Source organism: Paramisgurnus dabryanus, chromosome 10, assembly GCF_030506205.2.
Source record: "Paramisgurnus dabryanus chromosome 10, PD_genome_1.1, whole genome shotgun sequence".
NCBI lineage: Eukaryota > Metazoa > Chordata > Actinopteri > Cypriniformes > Cobitidae > Paramisgurnus > Paramisgurnus dabryanus.
The window spans coordinates 32,860,113-32,865,769 of NC_133346.1; the positions used below are offsets into that span (position 1 = coordinate 32,860,113).

General features: G+C 35.4%; 2 long non-coding RNA genes across 2 annotated transcripts; one reads left to right on the forward strand and one right to left on the reverse strand.

Moving 5' to 3' along the window:
• The first annotated feature begins 2,096 nt into the window (after nt 1–2,096).
• LOC141282865 (uncharacterized) lies at nt 2,097–3,456 on the forward strand. The gene is made up of 3 exons (XR_012337719.1): nt 2,097–2,291; nt 2,858–2,994; nt 3,317–3,456. It is a non-coding gene; the product is annotated as an uncharacterized lncRNA (long non-coding RNA).
• On the reverse strand, nt 3,371–5,248 carry LOC135718199 (uncharacterized). Its single transcript, XR_010520667.2, has 5 exons — nt 4,671–5,248; nt 4,037–4,130; nt 3,806–3,938; nt 3,622–3,723; nt 3,371–3,511 (listed from the first exon to the last, which is right to left on the reverse strand). It is a non-coding gene; the product is annotated as an uncharacterized lncRNA (long non-coding RNA).
• Between the last annotated feature and the right edge of the window lie 409 nt (nt 5,249–5,657).

Genomic DNA, 5,657 nt, shown 5'->3' on the forward strand with positions numbered 1-5,657 from the left:
AATGCAATGTAGCAGATATGTATGGGAACTATCAGCACACAGGACTCAGAGATGAGAATGAACATAATGAAAATATAAAAATTTTGAAGTATAATATTTATGTGCATGTTGAAAGAAGGACCGATTAGTCCAATGCTGACCTAGAAAACAATTGAACCACTAAAGCATCATACATGTTACACATGAGACTTAAAGTCGCCATGAAACGGAAGTAGCGATTCCCTTATTTTCCCCGTAGTGACGTATATCCGAATGAAATGGCTTTTGAGATGAAATAAGGCAGGGCTGGATTTGAATTTGTCCATCGAGATCTGATTGGATCGTTTGAAGTTGGGTCGTGTTGCTAATTGCTAATCGCTGCGATCTTCTCCCGGACCCCGCCCACCTGCCATACTTTTGACCGGAAGTGAAGAGAGATCGTTTTTAGGAGGGGAGGAGATTTGCATTTTTGATTAAAGATTATGAGCACACACGAATTTTAAAAAAATAATGAAGCTCACAGAGAAGTCATTTGTTAATAATACCACAATATTAAAAATATATATATAGTTTTTCATTACAATTTCATTGCGACTTTAAACCAAAAGAGCACAAACGAAATAATACCTGTTAAAATAATAAAGTAAAATACAAATAATGAATTGAAGCTTTTGACTCTAAAGTAAGAGACTTCAATTGCTGCCCTAGCCAGGATTTGAACCCATGATCTCCAGGTGTCATGCCTGTCACTCATCTGGTTGAGCTACAGGGGAGACATACATACAGACAGCTGCTTAAGTTAGATTGCTGAAGTGACAATGTGTATGTTCAAGTGTGGAGAGATTTTTCTCAAGAAGAGAATATTTTTTAAAACCCCTGTAGGTAGTCAAACCTGTTCGAACATTTGACTCTACATGACACAAATTTGTCAACCATTTTGATTGTTTGACAACCTCTGGATTTCATGCCCATCACGCATTTGGTTGAGCTACTGGGAAGGCATAGATTACCACATCAAATATTCTCCATAGAAGTTTAGTTGATTAAATGGTTTAAAAGTTATTCCTGTTGACAAATGTATTACTTTTGAACAAAGATAAATATCAAAATTATGTTTGGTCATTTCTATGTGGCTCGGTCCAAAGATAATCTGAGCCAAATTGTGTAACAATTCAACAAACACTGCAAAAGTAGTAGCAAAAAAACTGAATACTGTACTTTTCAAAATGGCCGCTACTGCATATTTGAACTGGTGATGATGCTTGGCCACCAAATTATGACAAGCAGTGCAGAACATGGAAAACAGACTGGTTAAGAATAATAGGTGAGAATTAACTCAAAACAAAATCTTATTAGTAAAACATAACACATGCATCAGGTGGGATTCGAACCCTCAACCTCTGAGTTTTGATGCATGCGTTTAGTAGACTGCGCTACACAGGCAGTGTAGCTAGCCAAGGTTTTCAGAGCTGCAAACATTCAAATGGCACAATCAAGGAAGATGCAGACATGACATTGCAGAGCAGAAATAACAAAATTACAATTTATATGAGAATCAGATAGTTTAAGTGAGAACAGTTAAAGTTTAAGTCAAGAAAAACATGTTGTATAGGAATGCACAACATGTTATAATACAGTCATAATAATTTAATATGACAAAGAGACAATGTCACAGGGACAGTCAACTTTGGAGAGGTATTTCTCGGGAATGGCAGAGAATATAAAAAATGTGTTTGGTCATTTCTATGCGGATTGCTCTAAAGTTTATGTGAGCAGAGCCCGGCATAAAATAGACTTAAAGAGCACCAATTATGCTAATAAATTAGCACGTTAGCACGTTATTGTAATATCCCATAGTACATACATATTATTAAAACTTGAACTAATGCACTGTGAGTCTTATAAATTGCTTACATACCTCACCGATTTCTGCATGTCTGGAAAACGCTCGGTTTAGTTCCTGTCTCCGCCTCCCAAAATGTCTAGTGTATTCGGATTGGTCAGATGACTACTCAACTGTTATTGGTCAACTGGGTTCGGCGTGTGTTTGAAAGGCTACGCCCCTGACTACGCGTGGATTTTCCGGTTCTGACTGAGAGTCACAGGCAGCGTAAACAAGCGCTATATTTCTCTATAAACGATGGTGTCTGTACTGCCTTACCACTTCAAGCTCGATCCAGAGAGTTCAGACGGCCGTTACGATGTAAACGATCTCCGTCAATGAACGCGATTGGATTTAACTTTTTTAGGTGTCCTTAGCTCTGCCAGAATGCTAAACGAAGACGAAAATGTGTTGCAAAGACATCCAAAAGGTAATTATAACGTACTACATTACTTTGCAAACTATATGGAAACACCAAATGTAGCACATAGAAGGTTTTATTTGAAATGATTATAAAACTATTTCACTTATTAACATTATTTTACTATAGTAAACTTTATTATAAAAGACCGCTTACATACTATATTACTGTGCAAACTATATGGAAACACCAAATGTAGCACATAGAAAGTATTTGTTGAAATGATTATAAAACTATTTCACTTATTAACATTATTTTACTATAGTAAACTTTATTATAAAAGACCGCTTACATACTATATTACTGTGCAAACTATATGGAAACACCAAATGTGGCACATAGAAAGTATTTGTTGAAATGATTATAAAACTATTTCACTTATTAACATTATTTTACTATTGTAAACTTTATTATAAAAGACTGTTACATACTATATTACTGTGCAAACTATATGGAAACACCAAATGTAGCACAAAGAAAGTATTAATTGAAATGAATGTTCTACATTATTTCACTATGGTAAAGTTTATTATGAAAAACTGCTTACTTATAAGTGCTATGTTTTTACTTATTAGGTTTTAAGGAGAATGCAACATGTTCCAGGGCCTCTTACCTGCGTGATTCATCATCCAGGTTTTGCACAAATTGTCTAAATCCCTACACACAGAACATTTATTGTACCGACTATAAGCCTTTGAGGTGCAGGACTAGAGTAAGTTTTATTAAATTTTAAACCAATAACACTAAAGTATCATTATAGTAACAAAGTACCCAAAAGAACAAAAGATGCAACTTTAAAGAAAATATAATAGTCAGTCAAAAGTTTTTTTTATTTATTACAAATATATATTTAAATGTTAAACAATATACAAATAAACATACTTTAGTAACCATATTGTGCTCTTGTTTCAAAAATTGTTCAATTCATTTCTTACAGCTATCTATTCAGATAAATGGCATATCAAAGCTTTGTCAGCTGGTGCTATTTAAGACGACACTATAAGGTTATCATCCTGTCGTGTGTTGTTCTCCAGATACGCTTGGAGCTTCCTGATCAGATCGGTCACAATTTTGGCTTTCGACGACCCCTGCACTGAAGATGGCATGCAATCACGTCCTCCTTTGAAGGTCTCTCAAACTGTGATGCCAGGTCCATTGGAATCAGGGCTTCCTTCAGCTTATCTTCAAATACCTCATCAAACACAAGCCTGATCACATCCTCCACATAACTGTAGAAATATTGCAGTCAATAAATCTTTTGTTTTGATAATTTATTTCCCTGCTTCATACATTCAGTTTTTAATTATGAATGTATTTGAAATAAAACATTACTGCTTACGGTATGTCATTTGTGTTTTGGGAACATAGCCTTGTACTTTCCCTCTCCTGCTTTTGTTACGGCTTGGTGACATTGTAATGGATGGCTGCAAGGTACAAATACCTGTAAAATATAAACAAGCAATTAATTTATTGTAAAAGTAAATACTACTTTATTTAACACAGTTACTAAAATACTTAAATACCTGCACAGCATTCCAATAAATGAGAAAATCATTTTTTTTTGCTGCAAATCTGAAATCTCAGGCTACGGACGGCAAAGGCATCCACTGATGATGATGATGGAAACATTGTGAAACGATGCTACTGCCTGGGTTCCTATTATTATGCAGAGAAAAAAAACTTTGTCATCATCAGTTATACATTTAAGACTGGTAGTGGTTTCACTAGGTAAATACATAATATGTGTTAAACACCTTTGCTCCTCATATGCCAGTCTGACTCCTTGTACTGTGTGTAATGATGTTGCATGTTTGCATACAGTGTAGAAGGATGTGTACAGCTGCGAATCTAGGATATAGACAAATAAAACAAACATGTATTCAGTCAAAAAGACATATTATAACAATAGAGTACCATGACTATAAATCGTTAGACTATTCATTAAAACGTAAATGTATTACATATTACATGGCCCAACATTAGCAACACACATTACGTGTTTACTTCGTTTCAAAATCTAAGAAAGCTTCAAGTAAATACAACAGTAAAATACATATAACTTTAAACAAATCATCTGTACTTAGAGTTTCTTGAGTTTTATCATGAGAACAAATTTTACCGGTAACAGTTTAGCTGGCATTTGTATTTGTATTTATCTTAGCAACTTAGCAAGTTTGTAAACATGTCTAAACCAACATCGATAAAAAAACGAAAGCCATCATAATTCAACATACACGTGTGTAAATATGGTACGTTGTTTATGAAATACAGTATTACAACACAAAACAATTAGCTTGCAAGCTTAGCTCTACACGCACATTATGTTAATCTCCGGTTACCGGTTACGTAACGTACAGTAAAAGGCAAATAATAAACATGAATACTTACAGTCTGTGATCCAGAAGTGCACAGTAATCCAACTTTCAAGAGGAGACGTCGCGCAAATCCAGCTTCGGTTCATGAGAAGCAGTTATTGTGAAAACTCCGTGAACAACTTCTGACTGGATTTTTCCGGAACCGTATTAAACATGATGTCCTCTGTGGAAGTCCATAAAGTGCTATTTTGCCCTCGCATCTAAAGAGACAGCGTCTACTCGAGATATTTAATCGCTTAAACAATGAAACAAGAGTTTGCAAACAGAGTCAAAGCAGGGACTCACAACCTCCGCCATTTTAGCTCTCTTCTGACTCGGCGCTCCCCACCCCACCCTCGTCTTTGAGGGCGTACCCAAGCAAAGCAGAGAGGGCTGAACTATGATAATGTTGGTCTTATCTACGTCACTAATCCCAGGAAGTAAACTGTTGCCTACAATCCGAGTGTTTTTTGTAGTCCTCGAACGTTAGAGACGATAACTCGCGTCATCGTTTTCTTTGAGGTATGTACTTTTTGAATATCGTTAGCATGTACTAATGCACACTTACACACAAAAGGATGTTTAAAAACGTGTATCCCATAATAGGTGCTCTTTAATTTGCAAAAGTAGTAGCGAAAAAACTACTTCACATATGCTATGTAATAAAATATTAACAGAATGTTGGAAACTGACAAATGAGATATCGTTGCAATCGACAGAAACCAGTGAATAAAAATTCACAAAGAAAATGAATATCGGACAAAGTTTTTAGAAGTTATAGGCTGTTTTATATAGTTTATAAACCCTAGGTGGCGCTGTTTTCAGATTTCCCAGGTACCTTCAGGACATCATACCGATGCTCCCTACCGATTTTTGTGCCGATACATTATATCGAATAATAGTTATCACAATATATGACAAAATTCAAAATTGTGGACAGGCGGTTTGGTAATTTCTGGCATAATATATATCGACAGATTTGTCATGAGCCAAGGAATCCATAGACACCAAGAGCATAATT